Below are 25,749 nucleotides of genomic sequence, written 5' to 3' on the forward strand. Positions count from 1 at the left end.
CTGTCATTATACCTGGGATCCCTCAATACCATTCTTTGGGTCAAGGCCACACTTGGTGAAAAAGTTAACCATTCTGAGGTCTAATATATAGGTAACTGGGGAACTGGGTGTACAATAGTAAGTAAGTAAGTAAGTAAAAAAATTTATTGTATCAATTAACAAAAATTGTTACAAAAATATCTCCAATACAATATACAAAAACGTAGTTACTACAATAGACACAGTTAAATACTACAAATCTAGTCAATAAATTCTAAAAGAAAAGAAATAAAATCGTCAATTTAAAAAAAAAAAAAAAAATAGAATAGAATAACTCGTATATCAAGTTAAGATAGTACCAGGGCGTCTGTCCCCCTGAGCAAGAGCGTGACGATACAGAGAAATTCATGTAGATAGAACATTCAAAGACCTATTTAAGAAGTGAAATATAGATTCAATAAGTGTTAAGTGCGTCTTGTCGCAACATACAAATCAAGTCTAGACATGCCCGAGGTGCAGTCTTAAGGTTCTAGGTTGCGAGATGCGTTATTTAGACAGACTTTTACCTTATACACAAATTTAGCAAACCTAGCTAGTTCCATAGGTAGCTCCAGACTAAACAAGAGAGTCATAGCATCCTTGCATTTACGTGTCCCATATTTCAAAAACAATGGTCTTCAGAAAGTGCGACGTGCATGTTTTAGGCAATTGCATATACAGACCAAATGTACCATAGATTCAACATGCTGGTTACATAGTCTGCAGTTGGTAATCGTCTCTAGTGTTTTCCATTGCCTTTTGATGTCTTTTATCGGCAATACCATGAGCCTTGCTGTTAGAATTTGCCTTAAGATGGACTTATTTAGTGCAGCGTCAAGGTATGCTTGCCATTGCCGACCTTCGTAGGAGGTAATGAGGAATCCGATGTTGCTTTTAGATCTAGTCAGCTCTTTCATGTCTTCTTCCTTAGAGAGTGCCCTAACCTGCTTCTTTAGGATGGATTTTAATGTGCCTGGCAGGTGGGTTAAGTTCTGCAGTTTAGTCATATCGAGATGTAGTAGGGTGCAGGCAATTTTCAGGCCATTGCTCCATGAGTTGTTAGATTGAATGAAGATCACTTTCAGAGTTGACTTCAGAGTATTGGGGGTAGCAGCACAAACTCCTCGATGATACCGCACAATCGTTGCCCAGTGTTCATAATTTTGCTTATTCAGCCCGAATTCCAGTCGCACCAGGACATTACGTGTGTGTAATGGGATCTGGAAGATTCGCTTATACGCTCGGCAGTTAATGTGTTCAAGGCTGTTGACAAGAGCAGTTGGAAATGCTAACTGGCCATATGTAATTGAGGGCAGCAGTTTAGCCCGTATAACTTTTCTGATGGGTTTTGTTGTCGGGCTGTTTAGTTTAGCATCAAGCTTACACAAAGCAAACGTTACTGCCTTGGCCTTTGTTTTGGCTGAGGCAAGGTAAGCGGTTGGTTTCCCATTGCTCACCAGCCATACCCCTAGGTAATTATACTTGGGTACTGTTGATATCTTCAAGTTGCCCAACCTCCAGTGGTGGCCGAGTTTGTTAGCATACTTACCAAATATAATTACCTTAGTTTTGCCTGCATTTGCTCTTAAATCATTCTTGTTGTTATAGCGATTTAATGCGTCCAATAACCTTTGCATGCCTACTTTTGTATGATCCAGTAATACCATGTCGTCTGCATATTGTAACAAAGGAAATTTATCAAAGCCAATTTTCGGAGATAAAAAGTTTACGTTGAAAATTGTTTTAGCCAAATCTGCTGTATATAGGTTGAAAAGCAGAGGTGCCAATACGCAACCTTGTTTTAGGCCACGATCTGTAAAGATCTTTTTGGTGGCCGAATTTCTTGAGGTTTTCACCCGAACCCAGGTTCCAGTATAAAGGCTAATTACTGCCTTTAAGAGGGTCTCTGGTATCCCCCAGCCATGTAATTTCTGCCACAACAGGCCGTGATTGACTCCATCAAAGGCTGCGGAGTAGTCCACAAAGCATGCAAATAAAGGAAGAGACTTTTTTGTGTTGTTTGTTCTATCATGTAAGCCAATGTTATGATGTTATCCATTGTGGATGCTCCAGGTCTAAAGCCATTTTGGCATCTTGGAAGGATTTCGTTTTCGTTGGCCCACGTCTGGAGATCTTGTAGTAAAAGACTGGCGTATCCTTTGGCTTCAATGTCCAGAAGGGCTTTCAGCCTGTAGTTTGTGGGATCCCCAGTGTACAATAATAGATGGAAGAAACATACAGTTACCATTAGAGGTGTGCAAAATTCTCGTCATTTGATTTTGCGTAATTGTATCAAATGAGTGAATGGTGGCATGTACATAGTTGGCCTCCTTCAGGTTTTTTGGGGTGCTGTGAGGTTGTGTAAGGATCGTAGTCAAGAGAAGATCCCCTTTGGGCAGCTTAGTACACCAAGGCAAACACACTCATGCGGACGAATATATCAGCAGGAGATTTCTTTTTGACGGAGGCGTGTGTTACCCCGTATGAGGCCGTAACGATTTGGATAAGACTCACTACGAACTGCCAGGTAGTAGAATATTTGGTGGAGAAATAATATAGAGAGATGACCAAGATTTTAACAAACTGAATACCCCAGATTGAAGAATCTACATGCAGAGTTGGTATCAGAAGAGGCGTAGAGCGGCCTTTTTCTTCAACCTAATCCTTGCGGAGCAAACAGTATAAAGGTGGAAGAATTTATGGTATTAAAGAGTGATGCTTAGGTGAGAGATTAACTAATCCTCACATATAGGTCTGCAAGGAATAATAACTGCAGTCAAGATTGGGTGTGTTCCCTGATATTACGACAGATCCAAAGTTCCATGTGGGAGATATTATTTCTTCTCCTGAGGAAGGTGGTGTTTTAAGCAGTGATACTCACCGAAACGCGTCGGCGCAACTGTGCAAAGGCATACTGTAGATTGTGGAGACATTTGTTACGTTCATTGTCAAAGCTCTCTGTATATAAAAAATATATATTGAACAAATGATCTTAATCTAATGTATGGGCCTTTATTGATGATTAGAAATTATTTTTCTTGCAGGTTCTCCCTATTATCAATTTTGTGTAATATATGTCAGAATGCTTTTAACTTATTTTAAAATTAGGTGATAATGCATTGTATTTTGACCATTTGTTTGGTTAAGTTTAATAAAATATTTTCATAACTGTGAGCACTTGGCCTTTGATGGTGGTCGTGTTATGTTCTGGTGATATATTCGTCCGCATGAGTGTGTTTGCCTTGGTGTGCTAACCTGCCCAAAGGGGATCTTCTCTTGACTACGGTCTATTTGGTGCCCTACTCCTTTGGTGTTTAAGGGGCCCCTCTCATTGCTTTTGTGTAGGTTTTGTAAGGATGCCAAGGTTCTCGGTTTTTCGTTTCAAGAGAAAGAATCTCAAATACTGATCACAAATGTGGTCAGCTGCCAGGGCTTTAAGTGGGCTGGGTCTCATCGGTGCCGAACACCAGCAGTTTTATAAAGGGGGCCTCGAAACGGGTCTCTATCGGGCTCTGTGCAGTGGTGGGGCAGGGTGGGGGCAGGGCTGGGTGGGGGTTGTGAAGTGTAACATACGACAGGAAAGTGGAGAGTAAGGAAATAAATAAATAAAAGCACTTACTTTGCACTCGCAGCATCGCCGATCCGTTGTCATTTTGTTTTTTGTATTCAGCTTGCAGTTCAAGTGCGGCGGGAGGGGCTGGGCTCCCCTCGTCACAGGGGGAGTGGTGGCAGCACCTTAGGTTAAGCTACATTACAGCCTGGGTGGAGCACATGCACAGCCTGCCCGTCCTTGTCTGAGCGCCAAACCACGGTGCTCAGATTATTCACAACGCTGCTGTAAGGCAGTGTTGTAATTGTTCAGGGTATTCAGGGAGGCTGTGTGCTTCCTTCTGAGTGCAGAGAGGAGTACGGAGAAAGAAGAGGTGGCGGCTGTCGATCAGCGGTATTAAGGGAAGTGCTCTTTTTTTTTATTATTCACCTCTGCCCTACCACTCCTGTTCGGTAGCTGCCGCTACTGGTTGTGAGGTATAATGAATAAAGAAGAGTAGGTAATTTGGGATGGTGCCACTAATGGCTTCAAAGACCAGAAACATAAGGCTATTGATAATTCTATTTTTTTATGGTAGTGTGACGTAAGAGAGTGCTAGAGAAGATCGTAAAGCGTCAAAGTGAAAAAGTGTAAACCTTTTAGTAGTGGTGTGAAAGAGTATACAGGAGGTCTGACTAGCAAGATGTTACAATATTCCAGCTTGTTGATGAGTAATGAGCGAATGATTATCTCGGTGATTCAAATAGAGATGCGTAATCAATTGTTCATACGGTTAGTTGTTAGAATCTTGCTGCTGAGGCTGTGCTGGTTGTGAACATTTCCACTGTCATCACAAGAAGAATGTGTACATCAAGGTTTCAGCCTGAGGATGTCCTGCTCAGGGTATCTGGGGCAAGTGAAGAGGCAAGAGGTGAGAGGTAGGTGCCGATTGTAGTAAGATTAATTATTTTGAGTATTTGATGAATTCAGCATGGCTGAGCGAATGGCCATCTAGCCATGGCTGTGGATCACTTTGATCGGTGTTCCCGCTGTTGAGGTATAAAAGAGTAAATGAGATGGAGTTTGAGTATCACCTGCCCAGAGAAGATAGGAGAAATTGAAGGAAGATATAATGCAGCTGTGGGGGTGTGCAAAGGGAGAACCAAAAAAGGCCTTAAACTGAGCCTTGTGGGACATCTCCTGGCTGGAGCAAAGGTGGGAAGATCCGAGGAGATCCAAGAGGCCAAAAATGAGAGTTGAGTAAGGGGATGTAAACCAGTTGAGTGCAGAGTTATTAGATGTTTTGTGATCATTATTGTTTGTTGAGGCAGCAACACATATTGATATTGTTAAAAGGAAAAAATGTTTTGCCGGTAAGACGAGCCCTAATTTATCTCAAGATTTTGTTGAGTCCCCTAGTCTGCTTTAATGTTGCTAGCAGCTAGAGCCCTTAGAATTAGGAAGAGACATCTTGTTTAAATACTAAACTAATGTTAAGTGTATGTGATCAGGGTCTGCGATAGGGGTGATCATTTGTAATGTAATTTATGGAATGCATTTTATAGCACTTCTGATACTGCATTATATTTATGTGTATGCTTTTATGGTTTTAATTAACTGAATAAAGTACATTTGACTGACTGAGTGAAGTGTTAGTTTAGTGAGACCAAGACTTGTTGAAGTAGAGGGTTGGGTGGGCGGATTAATGGTATCAAAAGATGTCTGAGTATATTAAAGAGCAATTTGTAATGGGAATTTGTTATAAAACTGATCCAATACGCAGAAGGTGTACTGTTGCAACCCATAATTTCCAAGCTTGTATGTAAGATGCACCCTAACATGTGTATTTGTAAAGCTCACGTTCACCCCTAATGGGGTATCTTGGCGCTGAATAACAGGTGTTCATTGTTACACAACTCAATGGTACTCATTTTATCGACCTCAGATGGATGAAAAGCTGAGTGGACCTGCCCGGATTTGAACCTATGACCATGAGGTTGAACACAGGCCCCTGCAGTGGATGCATTAGTCCATTGAGCCACCAGACCCAGCCACCATCAGATGGCGACCCCAATGTGAAATTCCACCTAACCCAGAAGTTTAGATAATCAAGGCGAGGGTTGTTCTGCACCAAGAACTTCAAACCAAGGGTGTTCCACTGGAGCCAGGGGGCAGATCACTTCCATGTACCTAGGGACCATTAAGTGTTGTACCAGCACGAGCACTGACCGCCCAGGACCAATGTAATTTTCTGCCGTGCAAAGGCTGTTTTTTCTCTGTTCGGTCAAAACAAAGGAAAAGTTTCCCTGGTCGACCAAGGCAAAGAGTGCTGCTTTACTGCCCGTTGACCAGTGGAAATACAGCTCAGTGCATGCCTGGCCATCCAGACAGACAGAGACTGTGGTCCTCCTTGCACCCACCAAAAAGGGGAATCATGCCATGGGGGGGGGGGGGTCTCCTTATTTGTAGTCCCTTCCATTCCTGAGATGCATTACATGAAGCTCCATAGAAAAACACTTCAGAAAGTCAATGAAAGTGTTATCTCTAATGCACACTTATATACAATGACGTCTAATGTACTGATCTGTCTTACATCTTCCAGGATTTGTGCACAGTCTCTATTACCTGCATTATCTGGTTTACATTAATAAAGGGTAATCTCCACAATCTGTTGGTAGCTATATGCTCACACCATCATTACTTGCTAACGCCATTGATTTGCCCTCTTTTATCATTTCAGACCTTTGTCTTTTGTAGGAGTGAATTTTAAACTGAATCTGGCTCTTTGCTTTCCTTTCCCCTTTCCCGGATTATTTTTTCTAAAACAGAAACTTTCCTGAGTTTTTTCCAAAATCTTTCCCTCCCTCCCTCCTTCCCTCCATCCCTCCCTTCCACCTTCCTTCCTTCCCCTCCCCTCCACTCCCTTCCATTCCATTCCCTTCCCTTCCCTTCCTCCTCTCCCCTGTTTGACCCACTTTTCCTCTGTGTCTCTGTATCATTTTGCCCCCCCCTCCCCGTGCAGGTCGATCTTGTCTCACATTAGCCCTCTCATTTTCTTTTTAGGTCTCACCTAGTGGCGCTGCGCACATGCTCAGCTCGCTCGGCGAGATTTATTGTAAATGAGGAGTTTGAGAAAAGGGCTTGAAGCCCCGTCCCTTATTCCATTGGCTTGCGTCACCGTTTATGGTAAACGGTGGGCTGCCATTGGAAATAAGCTTTTTGGGGTGCCTCCCTTTTGCTTTTTTGTACTGCCCACCCGGACTGGCTCGCCTGCTTTCCTTCTATTATAACGCTATTTCTTATCTTTAGTGGGCCATGTGTTTCTAATTAGAAACACATGGCCCCATAAAGACAAGAGATCCCCATGCTCCGACTGCTACCACACTTGTTATTCCCCTGGTATTAGCGCAGAGCGGAGGTTCCCCGAGGCGCCGAGTTTCAGCCTTCCCGCCAGGTGCCCACGGCCAATGCTTGTTTTTATTCCCCTAGTACGGTACTTGAGCGGAGGTTCCCTGAGGCGCTGAGTTTCAGCCTTCCCGCCAGATGCCCGCGGCCAATGTTTGTTTAAAAAATTGATCACTTAATAAAAAAAAGTAGACACCCTCGGTCCCGTGTCATCGGGCGGAACCGGGTTTCAAGTTGTTGTGGTGCAATGGTGCTCTTCGGCAGACCCTGCCAACTGTAGGCTGTGAGTTCCAGATGGCGGGCGACCCAGTGCAGGACAAATTCACCGCTCCGGGGTCGAGGGATGAGTCACTGGAGCGCCAAAGACCGAGGCTCTCAGTACTGGGGAAGATCCCTCTGCAGTCACAGCACAGCCGCAGCCCCGGGAAGCATGCAAGAGAGCTCCCAGGGAACTTCTGTGGGACAGAACAGGCAGCCCGGCTGGGGCCGACCGGAGGGGCTGTGGACACAGCTGCACAAAGCAGGTAAGGGCTTCTCGGCGACAAGGCTTCTCGTGCATTGCATACCTAACTGCCCTTCAGTGACACCCTTACTGCCTGTGGACACCCGGCTTTGCCACGCTTAGCTGTACCCTCTCTACCACCCTGCACACACTCCTCGGCTCTGCCACATTTGGTTGTACCCCCTTACAACCCTGTTCACACCCAGCTCTGCCTCCCCCTAGTTGTACCCCTCACTGCCCTGCTGTGCCACCCGTCGTTCACTGCCAGTCCCTGAGCATTCCTGAAATCGTCCCTTCCCTCTGATGTCTGAAGCCCTAATCCCTCCACTCCCAGTGGACACGAGGCCCTGCTGCCTACAGTCCTATCCCCCTACCTTCTTGTACACACCTAACCTTTACCGATATGTGCACACCCGGAATTCAAATCAATGCACACCCGGCTCTGCCACCCTTCGTTCTACCCCCTTACCACCGTCTGCAGACCCGGATCCGCAGTCTATGGTTTAAGCCCCTCTCCCGCTTGTGCATTCCCAGCTCCACACTCTTCCTTAACTCCTCCCCTGCTTGTGCTCTCTCGGCTCCGCAGTCTCTAGCCTTTGATTCCCTCCCTGTGCACTTTCGACTCCGCACACTGTAGCCTTAACCCCTCCCCTTCCTGTGCACACCTGGCTCGGCACTCTGTAGCCTTCACTGTATGTCTGTGCATACTCGGCTCTGATGCCTGTAACCCTGAGCCCCCACCACACACACACGCACGCACTAGGCTTTGCGCCCATTGTTTGAACCACTTACTCCCTCCACCCACTCGGCTTTGCTGTTCCAGCCTCTTAGCTTCCTTCGCATCCAGGGTTCTGCCGCTGCATCCAATCATAGCCCGTTTCCTCCCTCTGGACACCTGGCTCCTAGCACACCCACCCTAACAGTACAGTACCCTCTCTACTCTACCCATCCCAACCGTGTTCTCTCATCGGTGCCAGTACTTGGGGTTGTTGCTCTGCCGCCACACCTCCATGACAGAGCTTCTGCCGGGCTATAGTGTTGTCTTTCCCACTGACACCAGAGGTTACAAGCACATCTCGGAGTAATGCAGCTTGGCTTCGCACTGGAGCCCCCTCCTTCTTTCTGCTTTCTAGAGTTAGTTATTGTTTAGCGCTTACTGCCATAGCTATGGCATCACAGCGCATAAAGTGGTTTGTGTAGGTAGCAGACGGCTCCACTAAGGCTATCCTTGCTGGAGTATCATCACCTCTCACCCGCTATGCCTCCATCAATCCCAACGTGTTTCTCGTCCACCTCCATCCTCTGATGTACTGCTCATTGGAGTAGGGAGTACCTTCAACCACATCCAGCTGTGCGTATCACCACCACCACCCACTCCAGCTCTGTTCCCCACAGAAGAGAGATTTCCACACCCCGCTGCTTGTTTTTTCATTTTAAACAGTTGATCCTCATATATGAGAACGCTCGCTCCCTCAGCTTTTTCCTGTATTTTATTGCCTACCCGCCCCCCCTCCCTGTTGCTATGCGTCACCAGCTCTACACTGTTGTGGACACGGACAGACCACCCACAGTGACCACGTGCACTCATGGAAGGTTCACAGGATGCTAAACTGTTTAACTCTTCATAAACCAGAGCAAAGGTTACAATCAGTAACTAAAGAGCAGTGGCCAGCCTCTGCCGGGAGCAGCCCCATGTTGGAAGGCAAGCGTCGGAGTGAACTGCAAGGTAAACAAATACTGGTGTTATTTTTAGTGTTCAGGGTTAGATGCACTTTCTCCCTGGGTTAGTGATCCAACTTCAAAGCTAGTGAGGCCTGTCTCACACCGCCCTGTGGAACGTCACACATCTTTATAGCAGACCCATATCAATGTGGAATGCTTAACTTAGCCACGAATTAATGAATTAGGGAATGGTCTCGCCGTCTACCTCCATTTAATGCCCTTGCAAAAAAAGCATTTGCAATGCAATAGGTCTCACAGTTACCCGAGATTAAGCTAATGGCATTGTAAATGACAATGCCTTTTATTCATGTTTTTAAAACGAAAACAAAAATAAAAGGCATTGTTAGTTGCAATGTCAATAGCTCAAACTCGCATAAATGCGAGACCTATTGCATTGCAAATGCTTGTTTCCCCATCTCCCTGCCTTTCCCTCTGTTCAATGCTATCTATTTCCTGTAATGTGCAGCTATAGTGTGACTGCAGAGAGACTGTGTAGAGTAGCATACGTCACACAGTAAGTTATACTGTAACCCGAGCCGTCTGACTCTATCTAGAGGCCCTGAGACTCGAACGTCGGCCCTCTCTAAAGAACAGAAGACTCACAGGAAAACCACTCAAGGGGTTCAGCAAAGAATGTAAATGCAAATTGGATTTCTGAAGATGCAAATCATTCTGTTACATAGCAATGAGTTTCATACATATGCAAATACAAACGAAAATATATAGCGAGGGCCAGGTTCAGTGATCCAGCTGTCCCCTATGGAAGCCTTTTGTGGACAAAAGCCCTGTGTCATTATCCACACAAAAGGGAGATGGGAGCAGCCGGGGCGTCTCTGAAATTTAAAATAGGAAAATGCCATGTAACAAAAGAGCCTATAACAAAGCTTTCTAAATCATATGTGTTGATTGCTTTTCAAGTGACTCAAAGGACAGGGCTGGGAAATTACAAATTGTCTGAAGATCCATTTCATATAATCCAATAGTCTTAAAAGAGCATTACAAGCCTCAGCGGTAATCCTGCCACGGGATTATCGAGTGCCTCTGCTCTGTATTTCAATGCATGTGCACCAAGCAGAAGATTGCCATTGATTCGAAATACATGGCAAATTCGTGGAATGCGAATGAGTAAGTGCTTCGGAGTATACACTGCTGAAGTGCCACAAAATCTAATGATAAAGCATCACAGATGATTAAAGTGTTAGTGATAACACAGGACCAGATGTGATCAGATCCATGCGATGTAAGTGAAATGAAGTGGTTGAACTATCGTTTTATAGAAACATTTTGATTAAAATGTTTTTGTTCAAACCTATTACTTTTATATTGTTTCATATCTTTGATTGTCATTATATATTGCAAAAATGTATGTCAAAATGTAGCTAACCTTTCGTCTACAAAGTGCCACGGTTTGCTTCTCTAACCTCAGTCAAAGGATGTTTGGGATTTCAGGCACTTGATACAACCCTAGATGCAGTGTTCATCATGCAATGGTGTAAAATTGACATTCTGCAATGTATGATGTATATTACAGTAGGATATATGAAATGCTTGGTAAAGTTATTAATTTTGTTGATCAGAACTCCCTGCCAAAGGGTCCACTTAACAACCTGCTCCTCATTTTAAAAATCTGCCAGACCCAATAGGTTTTATGGTTAAAGTAACTGTCCACCTCCACTCTCAGACCTAGCATCCCCTTAACCCCTTCAGCGCGGCGCGGATTTCCGCGCGGTGCTGAAGGTTCTGAGCGCGGGCGGGGCCATGACGGAGCGGTTCCGTCATGAGCACAGCGCAACCGACGCTCATGACGGAACCGCTCCGTCATGAGCGTCGAAGGGGTTAATTCACTTGTTGACGGCATCCTTGCCTTTGAACCAGTACAGAGCTTTGCTACCTCTAGGCTAAGTTCACACTGTACAAATTCCATGTGTATACAAGAGACTGAGAACAAAAATGTGCTTATATATAATGCTTTGCTTATATACTATGAAAATACAAATCACTGTATGAGAAATCAGGACCTGTTTGCAGTGTTCCCCAACTTTTTGCCCCCATTTTGACTACTAGGTGCTGGTTTTCTGACTCTGACTGTGCCCTGGGTTCTGCTAACCAGACTCAGGGCCTGTGATCTGTGTAAAAAGTACATGGTAATTGGGTATGATTACAATTGCAATGACAGACTGTATGTGCCTTATTGCGTGTTTCTACATTTTATTAATCAGTTCCATTTTGTTTTTGTGCCCATTTGCAGGGCCCTGCAGCCTTGCACACATTCTTAATGAATCTTGTTATCCTGTGTTGAACACTGCACCTTTCAGCTAAACCCTTCTAGTGAACGCAGCCTCGGTCTGAAGTTTCAGCACCAACGCTAGGATTTCAGAAAGCAGTCGAGTCAGTTCTTGTTGTCAATACTTGTAACATCCTTCAAGGCATTCTCGCTTTCTTCCCATAAGAAGAGCCCCACACCTGCTCATTAGCACCTTTCTATTGCATTGAGAACAAGCATTGAAAAAGCCATTTGCTTTGCTAATTGTATTGTATAGCAAAACAAATGACTTTAACTTAATGAAAGGCGAGACCTATTGCATTTTTAATGCTTGTTTATATAGCACAGATGTCAAACCGCAGTGAGAAAAATATTCCTCCACTATTGTACCCCATAATTAAACTTTGTGGAATGCTGCATAATTAATGATGTGCCCAATTATAGTTGGCTTAACAAGAGTGGCCACGCTGGAATCCAGATAACAAACAGCAGAGGCGTGTGAAGTGTTGCACACCTGTGGCCACAGGAAACAGCAGGCACACCCTTGGTGCACAGGGGCACGTGCTCAAGCGCATATGGATAAGTGGTCTTGCAGCATAAGACCTGAGCTCGAACCCCAGCTTTGGTAGTTGAGCAAACGACTACCGTGATGCCGGGCATTTTTCTCCATCTCAGAGCAGTGACATATTTACATCCCGAAAATATGTCTACATCAGCAGTACTTTCAGTGGAAGGGTGCAATAGGGATATTTATAGAGCAGCTGACTTTGCAGCTGAAGATCTGAGGTACAGTTTTGGCGCGTAAAGAATCTGAGAACACGGGATTCTCGGCGAATCACTCCATCTCCCCGTGTAAAAACACATTTACTGGACTAACAGAGGCCATCGAGGGTAGCAAGCCTCGGTAGCTGGCATGGTATTACCGGAAAGGCTAAGTGCGTGGCTACCGTTAGAGCAGCATGTGCAGTGACACCGGTGCCAAAGACATGAGGGGCCATTGAACCCTGCCCCCCTCCCCTCTACCAAAGACCAGAGGCTGTACCAGCTATGAATGGCTATTGCAGTATACTGAAAATCATTCACTTTCAGCTGGAAACCCCTTCATTACTGTTTTACTTTTTTTACCAAGCATTTTCCTTTTATTCTGCAGCAGTTTGCAGCTACCACGGAACTCAGAACATTAACACCTAAAACTAGCCATGCTGGTTAGTCGCCCTCTAAATAGCTGAAGGCACTAAATAATTTTTGACACATTACTCTAGTAAGGTAGTGTAGTAAAGTTTGTGTGCGTTAAAAGACATGCTGTAATGCATTAATGCCCTAGCTCTAATTCTCAAGCACTTTAATGCAAGGCCTCACTTAAATGTAAGTTAATGTAATGCAGCAACTGGGTAAACTCCAATGCAGCAACAAACTTCACACATACAATAATGAACCCTGCTCTCCGTCTCTCTCTCTAATCCCTTCACCCTCGTGGTCTCCATTCAACACTGCCGCCCTCTCCCCGACCTACTACCCTCCTGCCATCGATCCTGCGCACCCGACGCTCCACCTGTCCCCATCCCTCTGCCCCCCACCTCGCTGCCTCTCAGCGCCATCCATCTGCCCTCTGCCACCCTCCTGCTCGCCTATCACTCCTGACAAGCCAGGGCAGCACCACGACCACGGATGGCACAAGGCAGAAGATGTCAAGGGTGAAACACGCATGCACATGTATGTGACCACAGCACACGCGGAAAGGCAATTCAACCATGGACGCCAATCTGATAACAAAAATAACACACAGAAGAAGAAAAATAAGCTCCAACCGGAACAAGCATTTGCAATGCAATAGGTCTCGCATTTACCCGAGTTTAAGCTATTGGCATTGTAAATGATAATGCCTTTTATTTATGTTTTAAAAACGAAAACAAAAATAAAAGACATTTTATTTGCAATGTCAATAGCTGAAACTCGCGTAAATGCGAGACCTATTGCATTGCAAATGCTTGTTCTTACCTAGCCCCTCAATACTGGAATGAGTTAGCACTTTACATTTGAAAGTGCACTGATCACTCTAATATCCGAAAGCTCCTTGAGACAGAGCTGTTTTCAGCCTAGTAGTTCTGTTCCTCGCCTGTGATCTGTGCTGCGCTGAGACACCCCTCCCGGGTGATTCGTGCGTGCACACTATAAATTAACTGACCATAGCAATGTACCAATCTCTGCACTGTTATTAGTGGGTGCGCAGTCCATCTGCGTTCTCTCTTTTTCCAATATTACGGGGGCGGCAATATCGGCTCCCTGAAACAAAATCGGCTGCAACTGGCCCTAGGAAACAGCAGGACCGTGCACCTCCCCTCCATCCGGGTGGGAAGTGGGGGGCGGGGGTGGCAGAGCAGTTTGCCGAGCGGTTTCGGTTCCCAGTCCAGCCCTGCACATAGCAGCAACGTTTTCAGAAAGCTGTGAAATCTGCTCTTGCTGTCTCCCAGGTGAGGAGTTTGGCACTTGCATATGAGTGCTTGTCTGTAGGCATTCTGGTGTACATACGTTTGCATTAAAAAAAATGTGTCACCAAAAGGTATGGGTTTTAGCATTACATATTCCATCCGATCGTGGGCAAGGCAATAGTTGATTGAAATGTCAGTTGCTTGGCTTGTTTTGAATGCTTGCTGGCTATTTTTCTATTAAACACATGTTAGACTTCTATGCGCTATCCTAAGTGTTTGTGTTTTCTTATACAGTGCAATCACTGACGTCTGAAATAAAACATTTGATTGTTGTCGCTATTATGTTGAAGTGAAATGGATGTATGGATTCATTATGCTTATGTATCTTAATTACCAATGAAACGAATATATAATAAGACATTAATATTGGATAAATGGGGGATGAGATTGCAGAATAAGGACAGTTTCTAGGGTGGGAGGTGTTAATAATTGATTTAAATATGTTTTAGGGAGCACAGGGAATCCTTTTGACTGGTCAGAGGACCCAAGGGAGGGGGTGGCAAATGGCGTGTACATTTCGCGGGCGCTTTGATGTTCGCAGTGGCCGCGCGGCTCACTGAGAACATCAAAGCGCCCGCGAAATGTACACGCTGGCTGCCAAATGGTGCGCGCGCCGCATGCACTGTGTGAAAGTGATCGCAATCGCGATCACATCAAAGCGGCCGTGCGGCCCGCGAAAGTGAAAGCAAACGAGTGCTTTCAGGCCTCCAAATGGTGCGCGCGCCCGGCGCACATGCACTGTATTTGGAGGCCTGAAAGCCCTCGTTTGCACTTCCAGATCCCCCATTTACAAAAGCTCTCGCGAGAGCAGCGCTAAAGTGCTGTCTCAGGCGAGACCTAATAAATCGCCTCACGCAAAACACGAAACTGAAACCAGCAAGCAATGGCCGGGTCACGAGCTTGAAAGTGGTGAAGGAGGGTCTTGTGCAGATGAAGGAGCAGGACTGACAAACAAACGGGAAGGGGGGGGCGGCGGGCGAGCGAGAAGGCATCGGGCTGCGGGGGGGAGGGAGGGGGTTTAGAGCAACGGGAAGAAATTGCCTCGCAAAACTGGAGGGGCAAGTGAGAAGGCATCGGACTGCGGGTGCAATGGGGGGGTTTAGAGGAACGGAAAGAAATTGCCTCGCAAAACAGAAACGAGCAAGCAGCTGTGTCTCTGTGAGAGACAGAGGGAAGAGTCTGCTTGGGGAGAGAGACAGAGGGAAGGGGAAACAAATAGTGCTTACCCAGTAATTAAAGGCCACAGTATCATGCCGCCAGTAAAAGATCAACTCCCGGTGGGCGGGGCGAATGGAGACAAGGCGGCAACAAGGAGGGACTAAGAAGCCTCCTTTACAATCAAAAGGCAGCTCTTTGCATCTTAGCTGATGCTAGCCAATTACAAAGAAGGGCGGGGCTTCAACTTCGCCTCCGAGAGCTTTGGAATCTGTATTGATTCCAAGAAGCTCTTGGATGCCGAGAGCAGCACATGCGTGCTGCTTTCGACAGCCGAGACCTAAAAAGTGCATAAATGTAGCATCAAAATGTACAGATTTCTGCATTTCATACTACAACTGATCAGAGGCAAAGGTCTGATCCATTGTTTAGGCAAATGTATTTCTTATTTTTGTTTGTACTTTGACTAATTTATGCAAGAAATACTTGTTACGCTTCTATGCTCTATCTCGAGTGTGCTTGTTTTAAATTACAGAACCTGATAGATTGTGTGGCAGGATGTGGCTTCAGTATGATGACACAAGATGCCAGAAGTAAAGGTAACGTCTCTCTGTGGGGAATGGGGTGGCCCAGCACTGGACCTGGTTACACACAGTGTAAACACATTGAACCAAATGTAGGTGAAATCTAACTGTGTTTGCCATCTTTTGTCTTCTTGCTTGCTCTGCATTATTGTATTATTTGTAGAGATTTTCAAAGTGCACTGAAGAAGTCATCTGGATAGGAAACTATGGGAATTTAGACTTGTTGGGAAGGTTGGAATGGGAAGAGTCTGCAGACTAAGACTCTGTATGTACAAATCCATGGTTTAGAGGGAGTGGAGTCTAGAAATAGTGCGGAGAAAGGGAAGATAGGCAGAAGCGTCAGGACCCAAAGGACAGACCCTTGAAGGATGAATGTTTGTGAGAAAGAGTCCCCTGGGCGCACAACCAAAGATCAGTCGAATGCAAGAGGATCTTTGGGTGAGAGTGTACGATACCCCTCCCCGTCTCTATGAGACCACTTACAAATGTGTACTCAGGGAAGTCGTATCCCGTTTTCTTACCACCCTTCCTCCACAGGGTGAGTTGTGGACACAAGTTCGGAGACTCTTTTTCTGCTTTTACGAGTGCGTGAAGAAATCCACAATGGGGTTGAGAAATCTTAACATAGAGAGCCCCCACCAAAAGGAATTTTGTGCACACTGTGTAGCACCAGTACGGTAAAGCCATGAGCACATATATTAAACAGTGGGTGGGACTCACAACACGGATGGGAAAAAGACATTTCTTGAACATGTACATTTGATATGGAAATTATGGAACTTTCAAAAGAAGTTAAAGGACACTAGAAATAAATATAGACGCTGGACAGTGGCTGTTCTTTTTATAATGGCATGAGAAGGCCAATAAATGCAAACATGAATCCCACACCTATGAGATGAAAAATACCCAGGAGAAACTGGATCAGCAAATAAATCATCTCTGCGACAGAGTTAGAGCTTGTGTTCCAACTGCTCTGCTTCCTCTCCAGCTATTCTCTTAGGTCATTGAGCCACAGGAGAAAGAGAAGAAAGGTGAGGACACCCGGCTGGAGGATTTGTTGGATGTGGCCAGGGGTGCAGCCGCAGATGCACCTGGAAACAGAGCATCGCTTGCAGGCCTGCCAGTGGATGAAGCACAAGCAGCAGTAAGTGCTGCAATACAAGCAACCAACAGCAGGCAATCTGGTATAAGCACGTGAATAGTTAAGCAAGCCGTGGTCTCCACTACTGGGGAGACGGCTAGACAAAGAGTACGTTCAATCCCAGCTGGGCATAGAGATCCCCGCAAGCGCGTGCCCACCATTACTCAACAAAGCTGCAGGACAATAGACCGACTTGCTAAGAGACACTTCCCCTCCAATCACCCTAATGATGCAGATGATGAATATCTTACGCTATCCCTTCCTAATGCCCTCCTTCCCCTTAAGAGACTCGTCCACTCCCGGAGTCCGCTTCATGTCCCTTGGTCCGCATTCGATTTAATGAGCATTAAAAAACTGTTCTCCAATATTAGAAGAAACTTAATCCAGTTTAGTGCAGAGTTGGAGTTTGTTTGAAGTGTACAGGTCTAACTGGACTGATGTGGATCCATTACTGCATTTAGTGGCACTCACAGAAGTGAGAGATTGTTTGGATGAAAAGTTGGTATCGCTGAGGCAAGAAGCCGGAAACCATGGGTCCCTGAACATGGTAAAAGATGTGCTGGTGAATGCAATTGTGGATGTGTGCCCGATGCAAATGGACTGAACCACAATTTTGAACTACAAACGAAATAATGGCGAATCATTTGCAAATCATTTAAACAGGCTTAAAGTGGTGTTTAAAAGATACTCAGGCATTGCCCGTCGGGTGGACATGGCTCAGGAAGCGGTAGGTAATGCCTTTTTGCATGAATTGCTACTGAATGTGATACCTCAATTGATGACAACATGTATTGGATGGCAATTGGAAGTATTGGATAGCAACCATTGTGCGGCCTCATAAGAGAAAAAGCAAGAGAATGTTGAATCTAAACTGATGCCTTTGAAATTGTTCAACCTGCAGCAAAGTGTGGAAGGGGCTGGGGAGCCCTTGGGACGGGGGAGTAGAAGGGGCTGCCAAAGAGCGACTGGGGGAGGAGGATTTGGAAGAGGCAATGGGAGGGGAAGAGGAGAAGCCTCAGGTGTGAGAGGATCATGTTTTGTCTGTGGTCAACCAGAGAACTAGAAAAGAGATGTCCCCAATGCTGTTTCAAATGTACCCGTTCTTGCCAAGCTGCCCAAATTTAACAAAATTACATAAAACTCTCAACCCGATTTTTAGGACAGCCCTGGAAAACCTGACTGTGTCCTGAACACCCTGATTCCTGTAGATCAGAAAGGTCCCTTTGTTTATTTCATGAAAAAATATAAATACAAAATGTGTCTTATTGGTATTAATAACAGCTGCTCTGCTTTGAAAGCCTCTGGGTGTCCTTCATTACCTTGGGCTTGTTCATAGACGCAATTGGTATTTCAAACCAACATGTTCCTCACCACGGGGCATATCAACAACACCCGGCGATAATTATCGCTCAGCGCTCTTAGCGTGAGGATAATTATCGCCGGCTAGCGTGAATTTTTATCGCTGAGATAGCGTGCTATTAGCAACGCTTATCTCAATAGCGATAAAAATCCTCACGCTAACAGGCTAACGTGAGATTATCGCTGGAAACCCAGCGATAATCTCACGTTACCTTCTTGATAGGGACAGGCAAACTTAGCCATGATATCCTCCTTCCATAGGATATCATGGCTAAGTCAGAAAAATACCAGACGTAAAAAAGCAGCGTTAACCGCGGTTAGCGCTGTTTTTTTTGTCTCTAACAGGGTTAGCGATATTCTTGATAATAGGAGAAATGTCGCTTAGCGTCATTTCTCCTATTATTTTGCTCTGGAACGCCCCCTTTGCATCTCATTAGAGATGCAAGGGGAAGCGTAGAGTTAAAGGGTGCTAACATGCAAATTTGCGTGTTAGCACCCTGTTGTTGATAGGGTGCTAGTTTTATCTCTGCTTTTTTGGCTTTTAAAGCCAAAAAAGCAGAGATAAAGGGGCATATCAACAACAACCGGCGATAATAATCGCTCAGCGCTCTTAGCGTGAGGATAATTATCGCCGGCTAGCGTGAATTTTTATCGCTGAGATAGCGTGCTATTAGCAACGCTTATCTCAATAGCGATAAAAATCTACACGCTAACAGGCTAACGTGAGATTATTGCTGGAAACCCAGCGATAATCACATGTTACCTTGTTGATAGGGACAGGCAAACTTAGCCATGATATCCTCCGTCCATAGGATATCATGGCTAAGTCTGAAAATTAGCAGACGTAAAAAAGCAGCGTTAACCGCGGTTAGCGCTGCTTTTTTTGTCTCTAACAGGGTTAGCGACATTCTTGATAATAGGAGAAATGTCGCTTAGCGACATTTATCCTATTATTTTACTCTGGAACGCCCCCTTTGCATCTCATTAGAGATGCAAGGGGAAGCGTAGAGTAAAAGGGTGCTAACATGCAAATTTGCGTGTTAGCACCCTGTTGTTGATAGGGCGCTAGTTTTATCTCAGCTGTTTTGGCTTTTAAAGCCAAAAAAGCAGAGATAAAGCCCTTGTTGATATGCCCCATAGCTCTTGTTGATATGCCCCCACATTTCTTTACCCGCCTGCATCACCCATGACCCCATTACTGATAAACATCCTTATTACCGAAGGCTGCCTCACAAGCCAACATGTTATAACGGGATATACTTTGTAAGCAACTGCACAGTGTTCTGTACTACTGATAGGTCTACCTCAACATACCCTAATATTAAAATACCAATTGTCAACCTAATGTAAATAATGCTAAATTGCCACCCGATTTAACTGCTTTACTTACCAAGATGCCTTCCACAATGTGATCTACTAGAACCAACAATGCGGGGTTCATTTCCTCGATGGAACTGGTGGAAAGCAAGATCAATCCATAAAAGAAACTGCCTCAAATTCCCCAGTACCTTCTTAAACCTGAGGCAGAAGTGGGAATTCATCCTTTCATTGCAGATCTTGCTAAGCCAGGGGGTTTAGTACTGACTGTTAGTAAGTGCGAAACCACGATCCTCTGATTTAAAAAAGCGGTAAAGATCAACATGTACAGATGTATCCAAGATTTGTACACTATCAATAATGTAGTTAACTCTAGTATGGCTGTGGTTCCCAACCCAGTCCCCATCCTTTCTTGTATCCTGCAATCACCTGGTGGTTTCCCATGATGGTAACCACTTTGTCTTCTTTTCCATCCCCATATACAAAGAGAGTCAGTTCCTCTTCATGTTCTCATTCAACAGATCCCAACTTTTGAGGCAGTGGCTCCCTGAAGGCTTTACAGAATGCCTGTCCATCTTTTTCCAAGCTTTAAAGAATGATTTGGACACTTTGGTCTTCCCCTGAGGGAAGTATGTTGACAATTTACTTTTGCTATTTGTTACTTTAAGATCAATGCACGGCAAATTCCCTCCACCTCCTCATCGAATTGGAAGATGGGGCATGAGGCATCAAAGGAGAAACTGCAGTGTTGCCTTTCTTATTATAAATCTTTTTTATTAAAAACCTGCATTTTTGACGCTCACTGGTGAGGAGGGGGAACATCATGATTATCTTGTAACAGCATATGTAACTATGCTTTGTATTGATTTAACTGACATACCCATATGTCCCTTGCTCGCTGTGCCACTGGATTCAAGCTAGCCTGGCCGATGAGCGGTGATACTCCGAAACGGGTCCCAGTATGCTTGTTTCCGGTACAGGAAGGACCTGGCTTGGTAGTTCGGGCTGGACTTTCCCATGAGGAGCAGAGTCAAGACTGATTTGCATATGGCTGGGTCAAAACTGGGGTGGTGTATCGAGCAAAAGAACAATGGATTTAACCCAGGTCTCTTGACTGGGGCTGAATGTTTGATTCATGCAGCATTCCGTCCATCATTTGTTGCTGCAATAGTTAATTTCAGCATCACTATAGGAGATTTGCAAACCTTTAGAAATAAATCAGCACTTGCACTGCTCCTATAATTCAAAATCAGTGGACAAAGTGGAATGAAATACCAATACTCCCAAAAACAAGATGGCGAAAATATGCTCAGAAACTCAATTGACCCGGCTCAATGTCCAGCCCCTACCTCTGTGGTCCATTAGGTCTTTACCAACGTAAAAGATCAAGCTGAGCCTGAGTGAGATAGTTATGGGACGTTCTTTGATGTTGCCCTCAAACCCTTTTCCATCTATTTCCTTTATAGATCAAGTTAGACTTACAACTGAATGATAATGCAGTCCTACAACCTTACAGAAAGCTCAAACACAGTTACTAAAGTTTCAGTTCTAAAGTTCGAACGGCCTTGCGCGAGTGTCCGATTGAAGTCTATCATTCCCTTCTGCCTGGCAAATGGATCTACACCTTGGTTCATCAGAAGAACACTGCTCTGCAGCCCTTCTGATGCAGCAGGTATCAACTGCTAGTAACCCCCAACACAGGTGTCAAGTGTTGTGGTCCAGTGACGTGGATCCACTTCCCCGAATAGAAGCGTGCTGCACAATCCTTTGACCCATGTCCACCTTCCCCTGCCTTTGAACCCATTACAAGCCCATTTCAAGCCCCAGGACGCGGCCCTCTGTCAACGTTACCACCTCCCCCTGACGTAAGCCGCCGTCTCCTGGATACTGGACCCCTACGTGGGTCTGGCCTGTCATCATTGCCATAGTGTCTGGTTCTTGGTGGGTTACATCATTGTTGCGGAACTGGGAGTTTTCAAAAGCCTCACTGTACTGCTCCTGTCCTTGAGTGGTGCAACTGCTCTGTTTATGAAAACAACTCCTACCTTTTGTTGCTTGAGAAATGTTTCCAAATGAATTATTTCCCTTCAGAGTCTGCATGCACTTTCCTGCCGATGGCTTTGGGGGGGTTCCTTTGATAAGAGTGCCCTTAAGCAAAAACAAAACTTAACTTGATCTCTTCTGCCATAAACATGACTGTTGGAATGTGCTACAATCTCCCCACTGTCATGGTAGATTGAACCGTACAACCATCCCAAAAACATGATGATGAGCCGGGCAGTTTTGTGAAAATGGGACGTTTTGTGAACATGGAGGAAACTAACTGGAGGACCTTTTGTTCCAGGATACAATAGAAACAATGTAAATCTGTGGGGGAAAAACAGAAAACAATGTTAATAAAACATTTTAATATTTTATACTGTATTTAAAAAGAAAACACTTAGGGCCTCATTATGATGTCGGTCGGGACGCAACTGACAGGCCGTCGGTTGCGGTCAGACCGACATCTGGTGCCACGGTCCGACCGCCACATTATGATATGCGGTGGTCAGAGGCAGCGGACTGAGGGACTGACCGTAGTTTCCAACAAGCTTAAGGAGCCCGTCCAACCGTTTGTCGGAATGTAATCCTCTACAATGGGGCGGTGCCTGCTCAGGCACGGCCGTAGGGATTAACAAGTCTTTTTCAGACAGCCTTTAAAGGCTGTCGGAAACATACTTTATTGGCCCCTAGCAGGGCCCCACCCCCACGGCCTCCGCTATGGGGCCTGGGTGGCACCTTTAGTGCCCCACAACCATCCATGCACATGGTGCCTGGCACACAGTGCATGAATCTTTGTAAACATGCCCTTTACCATTGCGGCTTGTGCTGTGACCTTTTCCGACCATCAGCACATGCCGCAATGGTAAAGGGTATGTTAAAAAGCAATCACAGACATGGTGGTCTGCTGACCCAAGCAGGCCGCTATCCCTGTGATGGCTGTGATTTCTATTGGGGCATACATTGCGACCTACCTCATTAATATTCATGAGGTAGGCTGATTTTTTTATCTCCAAGGAATCGCTATTTTATAAACAGTTTACAACATTAGGGATAGTGATTTCCTAATTGCAATTCAGTGATAATTACAATTAGGAAATCGATATTCCGAATTTATTGAATCTGTCCTAAAGCCCTTGAATATCAAAGGCCCCTTCAATAATCATCATTGTCTGTCCCGCTTTATTTCCTCCTGCATCGCAGCCATCACCCTTACTCGGTCTTGACACACTCCACTCCTCCCCATTCTCAAATACCACATTTCTCCACACTTTTCTCAAAGGTCTGCAGTAGCATGTTTGGCTTTTCAACCCACACTTTGGTTATTGATGCACGCCACATCATGCACCCTTCTTCACACACTTCTAATCAGATCTCCTCACTGATTATGTCATCTGTCATCTACCTTGGGAACTCACTTAAAACTATCCACTACCTCTCCCCCTAAACCACAAAGGTGATAGCCTGGCCCCAGGCAATGTTGCTCTCAAACATGCAAAAGGTGACACTCTATTCACAGCATTGGGCAGAGGAAAATGAGACCATAACATCTCTGGCACAGCACTCCTTACAGAAACTCTCGCAATCCGCACACATGATTTGACTAACTGGTCCATCCTGTCCACTTTCTCCTTGGTTTGAGGCGAGTACAACACAGGCTTTTGAAGTTTTACTACCACACCTTTCAAAAACTCTTTCTCCAACACAAACTGCACTCCATTGTCAGTCACTGTTGAGTGAGTATTTCCTTCTCTTGCAAACTCTTTCAGGAGAAAATCAATCACATTGTCATTGTCGCACTGCACAACCCAGCCGCCGACACACATTTGGAGAAGCAACCTACTAAAAAACGTTAATTAAGACTTAAAAAGTCCAATGCTAACTTGCGTCGTGGAGTATCCTCTGCTGAAGGCACTGAACTTTTTTGAGCAGGCACCAAGTTTATTTTACTTACTCAGCGATGGCTGTTTTTGTGAGAAATTGGGTTGTTGGGTAAGGGGGGGGGGGTAAAACCCTACTCAACCAACAGCCACCCTCTTTGTCATGGTGAACCTGAAAAAGTCACTAAATTAACCTATATTCAGGGCCAATGGAATTAAGCCAGAGTACTGCCCTTATGTTTTTCGCATAATAATAGATTTTCCGCGTTTACCATGTAATCTATCATCTGCTTCATAATCTGCAGATTGTAACAAAAACAAAGTTTGTTTCTAGCTCAAATGGTTCAAAAGTTACAAAAAATGCACCAACACATGTTGCAGCACCTGCAAAGGCTGACTGGCTATCAATCTGTTGCTTATTGCTATATTTGGTTTGTTAAACTGGTCCAAATGTGGTGCAGCCAATGCCCAGACAGTGTTAACAGGTGTAAAAATTACAAAATAATGAAGTATTACTATCACCAAACGTTCCATAATTTTCCTTTTCTTGCCACATAATTTACTCAACCCTTCCACATAATATGACCCTCCTCTGCCGCATAATTCCAGTGGCCCTGTCTATATTTAACCCAGATCTCTTGACTGGGGGAGAATGTCTGCATTGTCAGCATTCCGTCCATCATTTGTTTGTTGTAACGCTTTTCGCCCTAAGTGGGATGGGTATTCCCAGACGTGGGACCCGTGCTCACTACGCCACTGGAGTCAAGCTATCCTGGCTGATGACGGCTGATAGCCAGAAACCGGTCCTAGGATGCTTGATTCCGGTCCAGGGAAGACATGGCTTGGCAGTTCGGGCTGGACTGTTCCCATGAGGCACAGGGTCAAGACTGATTTGCATATGGCCATGTCTGAACTGGGGTGGCGTAGTGGGCAAAAGAACGATGGATTTAACCCAGATCTCTTGACTGGGGGAGAATGTCTGCATTGTCAGCATTCCGTCCATCATTTGTTTGTTGTAACCCCTGTCTATATTTAACCCTCTGGTAGATTGGCACCAAAGCAGTCAGGCTTAACTTTAATAAATTGTTCAACATCACAATGACAACAATTCAATAAGTAGAACCGGAGATATGCAATTTCTAAGATTAAAGGTAAGTATAGCACCTAAAAGAACAAAGCGCCACTCGCGGTAATTTGGTCGTGCAATGCCGGGTGAAAGTCAGAAGTTCAGGCCGTCTGTGATGGAGCACGGGCCTGATGCAGGTACCAGGTTAGTCCTGCTGAAAAAGTTACCGTCTAACATCCAGCATGAAACGTTCCTTTCACTGTAGAGGAGGACGTGAAGTGTAGGGAGAGCATCAAGGTTGGCCGTTACTGTAGCTTGAAGAACCAGCCGGATATTGCAAACGGTCGTTGCTGTAGCGTGAATATCCTCATGGACGTCGCAGATGGTTTTTGCTGGTGATTTGTGTTGGCGGCCACCGGGGGCTGTCGATGCTGTAGCGCAAAGTGCAGAGCTTGGGATGCTGGTTGTCGACGGTGATCACTGTAGTGCGAAAAATTGGGTTCACTGGAACTTCTTGTTGATAGTTGATTTGGATGGAAAGATTTTGGCGCAAACGGGCAGTTTCATGGTCACTAAGAGCCCAAAATGTCAGGATTTCTCCTTTTCGTCAAGGAGGAGTTTAAATGAAGCAACACTAAGAGTCCAGGACCTGGGAGGCACCTTTTGAGGATCAGGAACTCATTACAGCAGAGGCCGGCAGGGCTCAGTCAGGCCCAGTTGCAGGTTGAGGCAGGTCCAGTTGCAGCAAGTCAGCTAGGCAGTTGCAGAGAGACCTCTGAAGCTTGTTGTGTCCCTGTAGCTCAGAACAGGAGGTCAGTAAGCTGACCCTTGGTGCCACTTCAGCCTTGGATGAAGGGTACCAGTTCAGTCTTCTTTTGTAGCTTGCGGGACAGGCCTCAAGCAGCAGAGCAACAGGGTGTCCTTGTTCTGTAGTATCTACCGGCCCAGTAGTGTACTGAAGAGTGGGTCTGATGGTCCTCTTTTTATTTCTAGTGCTCATTTTGAAGTGGGAGACGCTTCTGGAGGTTTTCCGCTATGGAGTTGTCTGGAATTTCTTACCTCCCTGCCTGGTACCAGTCTGTCTGGAGACACAATAGGCTATGGTGAAGTCCTTTGTGTATGAGCTGAGCCAGTGCCTTTGAAGTGCAATTGTGGTAGGTGAAGGTTCCGTGCCCCCATTAAGCCGGGATTATGCATCCTGCCAACACTCAGACACTCCATTGTGTGGTTGTCCGGGAAGAACACACAAAGGCCAACTGCCAACTACACTTAGCCATAT

This window comes from Triturus cristatus, chromosome 4_2 (assembly GCF_964204655.1).
Source record: "Triturus cristatus chromosome 4_2, aTriCri1.1, whole genome shotgun sequence".
NCBI classification, from domain to species: Eukaryota; Metazoa; Chordata; class Amphibia; order Caudata; family Salamandridae; genus Triturus; species Triturus cristatus.